Source organism: Bubalus bubalis, chromosome 8 (assembly GCF_019923935.1).
Source record: "Bubalus bubalis isolate 160015118507 breed Murrah chromosome 8, NDDB_SH_1, whole genome shotgun sequence".
In the NCBI taxonomy this organism is placed as follows: domain Eukaryota; kingdom Metazoa; phylum Chordata; class Mammalia; order Artiodactyla; family Bovidae; genus Bubalus; species Bubalus bubalis.
In genome coordinates this window covers 25280386-25293018 of record NC_059164.1, presented here as the reverse complement: position 1 = coordinate 25293018, position 12633 = coordinate 25280386, and the positions used below count along the sequence as shown (strand labels likewise).

Sequence of the window (12633 nt, the reverse complement as noted above, 5' to 3'; positions counted from 1 at the left end):
TATCAGCACTCAAGACTTCTATCTAGTAGAAGAGTATTTATAAATACTCTTCCTGTAGAGTTGAGTCACAACTATATAATTTAGGAGCAAATAATGTTGCTCTGTAGCACTAATCTTTTCCTTGAAGTTCTATGTTGAACTTCATGTTAAAGTGTGCCTTATTTTCCAAGGATGAGGAGGAGGAGAATCTAGTACCAGAAATGTATGTTGCCTGGAAGAAATGCTCAAATAGATTTTCCATCAGAATCATCCTCCTATTAAGTATCTAGACTGCTATAGGCTTCCCCAGTGGCTCAGTGGTAAAGAAGTTGCCTGCAGTGCAGGAAACCCAGGAGATGTGGGTTTGATCCCTGGGTTGGGAAGATCTGCTGGAGAAGGGAATGGCAACCCACTCCAGTATTTTTGCCTGGAGAATTCCATGGACAGAGCAGCCTGGCAGGCTACATTCCATGGGGTAGCAGAGTCAGACACGACTGAAGTAACTGAACACCCATGCATAACCATTACTAGAGACAGGTTTCTGGGAATAGGAAGTAAAAGGCCTGAAAGACAAAGAGGTTTTTGTTTTTGGCTTACTTTGTTCCCAGTTGTGGCATAAAGTCAAAAAGACTTCCTGAAACTGTTTGTAATCTTTAAAGATCTGTTACTAAGACATTGTTGATATTTTTCCTCATGCTATTTGAACTACTGTCCTGTAAACTTTCTTCAAATGTCAACCGTTTTTCTTCAATCATTCACTCATTTATTTTACCTCTGACCTGGAGAACTCAATCTCATCTCCCTGTTTTCCCAGCAATCTCTCTCAGCAGCCCCACCAAGCTTTTACAAAGTTAGGAGATAAGAAGCAGATGACACTCTAAGTCTCTCAATGTAGTCCCAACTTGTCAGATCCAACCACAAACCATGTGTGTTAAGGCAGCGTTCAGTTTTAGTCACCTTCAGGAAGCAATTCTGAGAATTAGCACTGTACAGCTTAACAAATGCTCATTGTTTTTGATGCTTCAGTTAAGCGAGCCTCAGAACTGAAACTGAGTCATCTATAAAAATTCAAGTTTTTGCAGCTAGGGTACCACATCAGTCTCACCTATACCCTATTAGGCCTGCCACACTCAAGGTCATGTTCTCACCTGTCTGTGGCTTAGACACTCAGACTTTAATATGTACAGAATTACCTGGGGCAGTTGTTAAAAGTAAAGATTCCTGAGCCCCACAGCTTAGGAATGAAATCATAGTCTCAGGGGTTGTGCTCAATCACTGGTTTATAGTTCCACAGCTATTTTCACGCGTGCTAAGGTTTGAAATTCAGACCTAGAGAGTCAAGTACAGTGACTTCTTAATTTCCAATTGTGTTTTTAATATTCCATCTAATTGGCTTTAAATATCTCTGCTGAAATAATCTTCCCAAAAATCTACAATGGTTTCTTATTGCCTAGTGAATTAAAAGAGTTGATCTGATATTTAGAGGTTTCTGAAAAAAGAAACCTAGCTAAAATTTTAATTTACTGTTCACTTATAATCTATCCCAAATCTATGCAGCATTACTTCAGGTTTCTTAAATATTCATTACCCTTGTACACCTCTGCTGCTGCTGCTGCTGTTGCTAAGTTGCTTCAGTCGTGTCCGACTCTGTGCGACCCCAGAGATGGCAGCCCACCAAGCTCCCCCATCCCTGGGATTCTCCAGGCAAGAACACTGGAGTGGGTTGCCATTTCCTTCTCCAATGCATGAAAGTGAAAAGTGAAAGTGAAGTCTCTCAGTTGTGTCCGACTCCTAGCGACCCCATGGACTGCAGCCCACCAGGCTCCTCCATCCATGGGATTTTCCAGGTAAGAACACTGGAGTGGGGTGCCATTGCCTTCTCCGTGTACACCTCTAGCTTTTGCTAATTCTATTCCCTCTTGTTCAATTCTTTGCAGTCTTTCAAGTCCATCCCAAGTGCCCCCTTCTCTTTAAAACTCAATGTGGTGCTCATAATCAGGTATTATCTTTCTCCTTCTTTTGAATTCCTCAAGCCCTTTATACTTGTGTATTGATCATATTTTGACTTATATTAACATTTACATTCAAATAATACAGGCTGTTAAGTTTGTACCTGTCATTTTTCTTCTAGAGTATTAAGGTGAAATACTGTATCTTTCACAGTTGATATTCAATATGCGTTCACCTAGAAGGTGGAACAATTTGTGATCTTTTAGTCCTTGATCTTAGAAATCACCTATCTGTTCTGCTGAAATCAAGGACTAAAGGCTTATCAACTCTTTTACATCTCAGATAAGTACATATGTACTTAGTAATTTACTCTTTTTTCATTCCACCAATTGTCTCATATCTGCATTCCTACTTTTCTGATAAAACTTAAATATTTGTAGGTACACTCTATTACAGATTTCTCATTGTTTTATATGATGCTTTGAAATCTTGCTATAAAAGATTTGTGAAACAAGGGAATGATAAAGGAGAGTGTTGGAAAGAAAAAAAAATCACACCAAAAAAACCCTTATATACTTTGTTAATAGCATCCCTCTTGAGGTAGGTTGAAAATCTGTATTCCTTAAAAAAGGCATATAATTAGCTTTTCTTCTAATGAATTGGAGTGAAAAAATACCTCTTTTGTGTAAATGTGGAGTAAACATATTTAGGAATGGGTTTTTAACGTGGCAAAAATAAAGGCAGTGACAATGAACTGGTGCCCAATGTGAAAAGAACAATAAATTACAATCATAAAATAGGAAATGCTCCTCTAAACTGAGGAACAAGACAAGGGTGCCTACTCTCACCACTATTATTCAACATAGTTTTGAGAGTCCTAGGCATAGCAATCAGAGAAGAAAAAGAAATAAAGGAATCCAGACTGCGAAAGAAAAAATAAAACTCACTGTTTGCAGATAACATGCTTCTCTACATAGAAAACCCTAAAGATGCCACTAGAAAATTACCAGAGCTAATTAATTAACATAGTAAAGTTGCAGGACATAAAATTAACACACACAAATTCCTTGCATTCCTATACAATAACAATGAAAAATCATAAGGAAAAATTAAGGAAACAATCCCATTCACCACTGCAACAAAAAGAATAAAATACTTAGGAATAAATTTACCTAAAGAGACAAAAGGCCTGTATGCAGAAAACTATAAGATGCTGATGAAAGAAATCAAAGATGACACAAACAGATGGAGAGATATACCATGTTCTTGGATTGGAAGGATTAATATAGTGAAAATGACTATACTGCCCCAAGTAATTTTTAGATTCAATGCAATCTCTACTGAACTACCAACAGTAATTTTCACAGAACTAGAACTAATAATTTCACAATTTTCATGGAAACATAAAAGACCTCAAATAGCCAAAGCAATCTTGAGAAAGGACAGAACTGGAGGAATCAACCTTCTAAAACATAAATTTAGACTAATGAAACAAGATAGAAAACTCAGAGATAAATCCACACACCTGTGGACAACTTATCTCTGATGAAGGAGGCAAAAATATACAATGGAGAAAAGACAGTCTCTTCAATAAGAGGTGCTGAGAAAACTAGTCAACTACATGTAAAAGAATGAAATTAAAACACTTCCGAAAGCCAGACACAAAAATAAACTCAAAATGGATTAAAGACCTAAACCTAAGATCAGAAAGTATAAAACTCTTAAGAGGAAAACCTAGGCAGAACACTCTGACATAAATCACAGAAAGATGCTGTCTATGACCCACCTCCTACAATAATGGAAATAAAAGCAAAAATAAACAAATGGGACCTAATTGAACTTAAAGCCTTTTGCATAAGGAAGGAAACTATAAGTGAGGTGAAAAGACAACCCTCATAATGGTGGAAAATAATAGCAAATGAAACAACTGAAAAAGGAAGGATTAATCTCCAAAATAGACAAGCAGCTCATGCAACTCAATACCAGAAAAACAAAGAACCCAATCAAAAAGTGGGCAGACGACCTGAACTGACATTTCTCCAAAGAAGACATACAGATGGCTAATAAACACATGAAAAGATGTTCAACATCACTCATTAGAGAAATGCAAATCAAAACTACAATGAGGTATCATCTCTCACCAATCCAAATAGCTATCATCCAAGTCTATCAACAATAAATGCCGGAGAGGGTGTGGAGAAAATGGAACTCTCTTACACTGTTGGTGGGAATGCAAACTGATACAACCACTATGGAAAACAGTATGGAGATTCCTTAAAAAAAACTAGAAATAAAACTGCCATGTAACCCAGCAATCCCACTACTGGGCTGAGTAAACCCTACTTGAAAAAGACACACCTACTCCAATGTTCATTGCAGCACTATTTACAATAGTTAGGACATGGAAGCAACCTAGATGTCCATCAGTATATGAATGGATAAGGAAATTGTGGTACATATATACGATGGAATATTACTCAGCTATAAGAAGGAATGTATTTGAGTCAGTTCTAATAAGATGGATGAACCTAGAGCCTATTACACAGAATGAAGCACATCAGGAAGAAAAAGACAAATATCATATTTTAACACATATATATAGAATCTGGAAAGATGGGACTGATGATCCTATATGCAAGGCAGCAAAGGAGACACAGACATAAAGAACAGAACTTTGGACTCAGTGGGAGAGGAGAGGGTGGGATGATTTGAGAGAATACCATTGAAACATATACATTACCACATGTAAAACAGCCAATGGGAGTTTGATGTATGATGCAGGGAACCCAGAGCTGGTGTTCTGTGACAACCTGGAGGAAGCGGGTGGAGAGGGCTGTAGCCGGGTGTTCAGGAGGGAGGGGACAGATGTATACCTATGGCCAATTCATGTTGATGTATGGCAGAGGCTATCACAATATTGTAAAGTAATTATCCTCCAATTCAAATAAATAAGTTTAAAAAAGAGGAAATGCATTAGAAATGAAAAGCAATTAGAATAAATTGCTAAAAGGAACAGACTGATGTAAATCAATATTTATAGATGATTTTTTTTCTGCATTGTTATCTGAAATTAGTCCTAAGTCTATTTCTCAAAATACCTGTTTTCTATTCTTAAGTTTTCTGCATTTCCCCCTACAATCTTAATAAACCTAAGTGTTAACCATGAGATATAATTTGAAGACTGAAAGCTTCAAGGGAAGTTTTATGAGTATGTGGTGAGACACTTAAAAATAAGAAATTGAGAAGGAAAACAAAATATTTAACTTACTATATAAATATACTTGAAGACAAGATTGAGCTTCAAAATAGATTTCTAAAATACTGATTTATTAACATTTCCTTACATCAAGAGTTAAGAGCTGGAAAGTTTGGGAAATATTGTCCCAATTTGGCACTGGTAAAAGGTGGAGGTTTGTTTTGTGTTTTTTTTTTTTTTTTTAGTGGAGTGAGAGAAGGAATTCAATACTTTTTCTCCTATTCATATATAGGATTCAAGTGTGTATTTGTGTGTACATAAGTTTTCAGTAAGTTAGGTAAATGACTGTTCAATTCCTTTGCCTATTTTTATTACTTCCTTCCCCCACCCTTTTTTTTTTTTTTTTTGCTATTGAGCTATATGAGTTTCTACATATTTTGGATATTAATTCTTTACCAGATATACAGCTTGGAAATAGTTTTTATCCCATTCTACAGGTTCCATTTTCATTTTGTTGATGGAGTAACACCAATCTTTACCAAATTCTTCCCCAAAATTTAAGAGCAGGAAAAGTTCATAAAACTTATTTTATGAAGCCAGCATTACCCAGAAAAAAGCCAGAGAAAGCAATCACAAGGGAAGAAAATTCAATGCCAATATTCCTGAGGAAAATACATGCAAAATGCCTCAACAGTAACATCACATTAAGGGAATTACACATCATGACAAAATGGGATTTATCCCTAGGATGCAAGGACAATTCAGTATATACAAATCACTGCAATACATCACATTCACAGAGTGAAGGAAAAAAGTATCTTACCAATAGATATAGAAAAAAACATTTGACTCCTTCATGATAAAATACTCAACCAACTAGTAATAAAAAGTATGACCTCAACATAAAAAAGACCATATATGACAAGCCCACAGACAACATCACACTCAATAGTGAAGAGCTGAAAACTTTCCTTTAAGATCAGAACAAAATAAGGTGCCCATTCTTACCACTCAGAACTATAATTTCTAGCCGGAACAGTTAGGCAAGAAGTCAAAGCATCCCAATCAGAAAGGGCTAAGTAAAATCATCTCCATTTGCAGATGACATAATCCTCTTATGTAGAACACCATAAGATTCTGCCAAAAAACTGTTACAATAAACAAGTTCAGTAAAGTTATAAGATGCAAAATTAATATACAGAATTCGGTTGCCTTTCAGTTGCTCATTATATACTGATAATGAGCTATTAGAAGTAAATTAAGGAAACAATCTCATTTACAATGAAATCAAAAAGGATCGAGTACATAGAAATAAATTTAACCAAGGAGGTACGAGACATGTACTATGAAACCTATAAGACACTGAACAAAGAAACTGAAATCAACACAAATAAATGGAAAGATTAACATGGATCAGAAGAATAAATGTTGTTAAAATGTCCATACTACACAGAGCAATCTACAGATTCAATGCAATCCTTACCAAAATACCAGTAACATTTTTCACAAAACTAGAACAATAATATTAAAATTTGCATGGAACCACACAAAAAAATCCCAAATAGCCAAAACAATCTTGAGAAACAATAACAAATGCTTCTTGACTTCAAAACAGTGTGATACTGGCTTAGAAACCGACAGAGATCAATGGAACAGAACAGAGTCCAGAAATAAACCCATGCACATATGGTCAATTAATCTATGGAGCAAACGGTGTTAAAACAACTGGACAGCAACATGCAAAATAATCAAACTGAACTACTTTCTCACACCATATGTAAAAAATAAACTCAAAGTGAATTAAAGACTTAAAAATAAGACCTGAAACCATGAAACTCCTACAAGTAAACCTAGGCAGTAAACTCTTTGACATGTCTTAGCAAAATAGTTTTGGATTTATCCCCTCAGTCAAGGGAAATAAAATCAAATATAAATAAATGAGAACACACTCCAAACTAAAAAGCTTTTGCACAGCAGAGGAAATCATCAACCAAACAAAATGGCAGTCTACTGAATGGGAGAAGATATTTGCAAGTGATATGTCTGAAGGGGGTTAATATCAAAAGTATTTAAAGAACTCACAGAACTCTATTAAAAAAAAAGATCCAATTACAAAAAAAAAGGGCAGAGGACCTGAATACATATTTCTCCAAAGATGACATGCAGACAGCCAACAGGCACATGAAAAGATGTTCTGCATCACTAATCATCAGGGAAACACAAATAAAAGCCACAAAGAGGCATCTCTTCACCTGTCAGAATGGCTGTCCTCAAAAGGACGACAGATAACAAGCACTGGCAAAGCTGTGAAAAGGGACCCTCAGTGCACTTTCCATAGGAATGCAAATGGGTAAAGCCACTATGAAACACAGTATGACGTTTACCTGCAAAACTAAAACTATGACCGAACAGTTCCACTCCGGGGTATATACCTGAACAAAGTCGGAAAAGATATACACACTCTGTTCTATAACAGAGCCAAGATATGGAAGCCTCTTAAGTGTCCAAGACTAAGAAGATGTGGTAAATGTATTCACAACACAGTATATTACTCAGTCATAAAATAGGATAAATCTTGCCATTTGTGACAACACAAAGACAATTACTGCATGATATCATTTATATGCAGAATTTAAAAGCCAAAACAAACTAATAAACAAAACTAGATAAACAAAGCCAGACACAGAGAACAAACATGGTTATCAGAGCGGGGAGGGGTGTAAGGGGATGGGAAAAATATGTGAAGGGAATTAAGAAGTACAAACTACCAACTGTAAAATCAAAGGGATATAATGTACAATATGGGGAAAACAGTCAATAATATTAACCATTTTGTATGATGCATAATCTATAAAAGTATCAATTCACTGTGTTGTACACCTGAAATAAATATACTTGAGTTAAAAAAAATAAAAATCATTCAAGGAGTCACAGAATCTCAAGGTCAAATAGAGAATGTTGACCAAAAAAATCCAACAGTATTACAAATGGATGAAGCCACTTCACTGAACAGAGTTGGGGAAATAGGTGCTAACCTGAGTAACTTGGGAAATAAATAAGATCCCTAAAGTCAAAAGGATCTGTACACAAGCACTGTACTCTAGTTCATAAAGTTGTTTCTCACAGGGGTAATATGTTAACAACTCTGAAACCACTCTACAAGTGTATGGAACTGAACAACTACTTACATCTTAATGGAGACGGAAGCCGGTTCTCTCACTGTTGGGGTAGGAGGTAACACACAGCAAGGGGAAGAGAACAAGATCTGTGTTGTAATGGATTAGAGTTGGAGACAGTCATGTGAAGTTATTTTCAGATTATTATCAAAAATATGATTACATATAAAAAGTGTATAGGCAGGCACCCTGGGTCAGGAAGACTCCCTGGAGAAGAATATGGCAACTCATTCCCATGTTCTTGCCTGGGAAATCCCATGGACAGAAGAGCCTGGAGGGCTACAGTCCATGGGGTCGCAAAAGAGTCAGACACGACTCTGCAACTGAACAAACATATATACTCAAATTAGTCATTGCTTTACTTTGCCAGTGGAAGCAATTAACTCATGTAACACTCATATCCTAGTTTATAATACCATTCACCAATAAGACTAATCAGAACTTCTTGGGGAACACACACACACACACACACACGTACACACACACACGTACACACACACACAGATATTAGGATTGGGGCTGGATATGCAAGATTAATCTAGAACATCTTGTAGGGCCAGAAAGTAAGGAAGACTCAAAAGAAAAACAGATAAAAATAAAGCACACAGTAGTGTGGGGACATGAAGGGGATATGGGCATGAACTGAAAGAACTCCCAAGGGCTAAAGTTAGAACAATTTTACCAACAAAATAAAGCAGTATTGGATTATAAACGAAAGTATAAATATTTATGAGTCTATGCAGCTATAAATAAGTTATTCAATAAATAAATGGCAAATAGACAAATGTATATACAAGAACAAATAATTTTACAAAGACATTAATGGTGACTGTCAGAGCTGATTGTACTGTTTCTACATGTAGGCCCCCTCTCTGCCTGTAAAAACTCTTGTCCCCAGACTGGGGTGGGGGAGTCAGCCTTTGCACAGGAGTCTGCCCTCTCGGCTTGGTTGCTGGCATCTAAAATAAAGCAAACTATCCTTTCCACTAACCTGGGCTCTTTATTGACATTTGAGTAGCAAGCAGCTGGAACCCATTTTTGGTTACAGGACTTCTGGACTAAAGATGGCATTTTGCTAGCTGGTGGAGCTGTTGATGGGAATAAGGTACCCATACTGTCTGCCCCAATGGAATTTACAGTCTAGCATGGAAAACATATTAAACAAACGTGTAACAAGTGTTGTGAAAGGGGACGTTCCTGAGCTTTCTGGTCATGTACTCTGGTTCGGTTTTCAAAAATTGAGGTTAATTTTCTAGAGAGAAACCATCAGGCAGGCTAACTTGGATGGAGTCGGGAGTAAGTACCATTTTGAATGTGTGTTACTTTTCCCTGATTCTAGAATGCAAATATTGGGTGGGGTGGGAGGGGGAGACTTAAACTACATGTTAAATATGGCAACTCACTTCTAATAAAATCAAGTTAGAGTGACCTTTACATTGCCATCTAAATGTAGTTGAATTTCAGACTTTAGGGCCCTGGACCAGCTATAAATAATCAGAATGCATGAGAACGAGCCTGGAGATACTCATTTTAAGCAAGTAACCCAAGAATTCGCTGTACATTTTAATATTAGGGAAGTAACTGATTCACTTTCAACTCACCAATACGCCATTTGTTTCTAGCTTCTGTAGTCTGTTCACATTCTCTAGTTCCAGGCTTCTTTCTATTTTTAAAGTCAGGGAAACAGAGATGGAATTCCCAACTTATGACTGAGACTCTCCTCCTATCTCACTGACCACAGCTGGGGAAGTTTCTCTGCTTTTAAGGATCCAAGTGATTGGATTGGTCCCACCTGGAAAACCAAGGTTAATTTCCATTCAAGATCCTTGAATGTATTTGTCTCTGCAAAGTCCCTTCAGTTATTTTGGTAACATATTCCAAGGTTACAAGGATAAGGAGGTGGACATCTTGGAGGGGAAGGGTATATTATTCTTTCTACAATAATATATATTGTGTGCTGAGTGTCATTTCTTAGCTACTACACATTAACCATGGTATTGGTTATTAGCATATTCCTCTTACACAGGTGAAAACAAGAGTAGAAAGAAAAGCTTTAGGAGACTTACTGAAAAGATTTTTCATCACTCTACTTTTGATCCAAATGTAATCTTAAGTGCAAAGGAAGAACTTGTATAAGAACTTGTATAAGTCTTTTCCCCATTTAACTTTTATATACGATTAAATGCATATTAGTATTAGAAGTCAAATGGAGACCTATGTAGAATATTGGAACAGGAGCCGGCACTCTAATGTGGATCACCATCTTTGTACTTACATTATGCTATCACCAATACAAAACCAAACGTGAGGAATTTTACTCATAGTCCACAATCTTCAACATAATCTCCTAAAACAGACTGCCATCAGCCTTTAAAAGTTTGAGGCTTACTTGCTTGTATTCAGTTTGGGATTTATGCTTTTGTTGTTCTGTGGCAAGTTTAGAACTCACTAAGGAGTTATATCGGAGAAGGCAATGGCACCCCACTCCAGTACTCTTGCCTGGAAAATCCCATGGATGGAGGAGTCTGGTAGGCTGCAGTCCATGGGTCGCTAAGCGTCGGACATGACTGAGCGACTTCACTTTCACTTTTCACTTTCATGCATTGGAGAAGGAAATGGCAACCCACTCCAGTGTTCTTGCCTGGAGAATCCCAGGGACAAGGGAGCCTGGTGGGCTGCCGTCTTTGGGGTCGCACAGAGTTGGATACAACTGAAGCGACTTAGCAGCAGCAGCAAGGAGTTATATATTGAGGCACAGGTAAAGTGTACTTGAGGTGTTTGAAATTTTTCTTGAGAGAACGGTTAGTAGTATAAGGCAAGGATCAAACAAATAAAAAGCATGTGGATTAAGACCTGCTTTGTTTTTAAACCAACCACGGTTCTTTTTAGGCAAGAAGTAACTCTCGGCACCCTCAAAAGGAAGATGCCACAATCAAAGTCACACAGATGACAATGCAACAAGGCGGGAGCTCGCAAGAGCACAGTGCACTCTGTTCTGTGCAAAGAGCTACAACCCTTCACTCGGGAAGCCCCACAGTGACACGCTGTTGTCATCACATGTGCCTACTCAGAGATAAACAAACCCAGGGGAGATGTGCACTTGTGGAAAGATGTTCATACTTCTCATTTAAACGTCTCTGCCCAATGTTTAGAAGATTAATGAAATCTGTGTTGACTGGTTTCCATTGGAAGTTTTGTGCGGCAAGCACAGAGGAGTGTTATCTACACTTACTGTAAACCTTGAGCACCAAAGCAAGTTAAATTTGTATCAAGCAGTATAAAACCAAAGAATCCTTCTAAATGATGAGATGCTCTTGTACACAGGATCATGTTTTAAATATGATGGTGCTGAGCCCATAATCTGATATTTTATTACATAAAGATTCCACTGAGAGACATAAAAGAGTGAGTTAAGGAATTCTACTGTCATACCAATCCCATTTTGTTATAAATCTCTCTAAACCTACTCAGTGTCATCTAAAGCACATTTAAAGAGAGAAACATGTTTCTCTTGTCAATTCAACAACATACCAGAAATTTCCCCCCTCATACAGTACTAGGTTAAAGGTCAGATGTTCTTTGGACAACTGACTGTATCATCAGAGAATGCTTTTAGTGGCTTTTCACATAGCTCATAAAAGAACTCTGGATTTTGAGCTAGCTGTGATAAAATCAGACTAGGGTGTCAACGTCAGACACTATTTAACAAGGAGAGAGTGTTCATGTTACCACAAGGCTTCTCTTGGCACAACTACTCATCAGGGGGCTTGTCCTTCTCAAGCACCTCAGCAGGGGTGCTTTCACTCCCTATTGTTTCTGATTCTTAGAAGAGTAGCAGCAACAAACAGAAATCTCCTCTTTCCTCTCTCCCTGTCCTCAACCCCTCATGGGCCATACAGCCACAAAAGTGTAATCCAGCACAGTAGAAAGAAAATAATAAAATCTCAAAAGATGAAACTGGTTGGGAAGAAAACAATTTCCTCTTCCCCTCTTGGTCCTTTGGGCTGGTCAAGTAACTAAAATGATGTTTGAGACAGAGTAACAAGAAAAACTAGGGCTGGCCAGGTGGTAGTTAGTAGTAACGAACCTGCCTGCCAATGCAGGAGACATAAGAGACATGAGTTTGACCCCTGAGTCAGGAAGATACCCTGGGGAGGGCATGGCAACCCTACTTATCCAGTATTTTTGCCTGGAGAATCCCGTGAACAGAGGAGCCTGGCAGGCAATAGTTCACTGGGTCGCAAAGAGTCGGACACGACTGAAGTGACTTATCACAACAGGAGAAAAAAAATTAATTATGTATGGAGAACTCCACGGACTACAAGCTCAAAC

The 12633-nt window shown here is 37.6% G+C and overlaps 1 long non-coding RNA gene across 1 annotated transcript in view; it reads right to left on the bottom strand.

Annotated features, from left to right (window-relative positions):
* The window catches only part of LOC123334668, a 131175-nt gene extending 121111 nt beyond the window's left edge, over positions 1-10064 (bottom strand). The window contains exon 1 of the long non-coding RNA XR_006552681.1: positions 9903-10064. This is a non-coding gene — a long non-coding RNA (uncharacterized LOC123334668). The remainder of the gene's footprint in view (positions 1-9902) is intronic.
* Positions 10065-12633: the final 2569 nt, after the last annotated feature.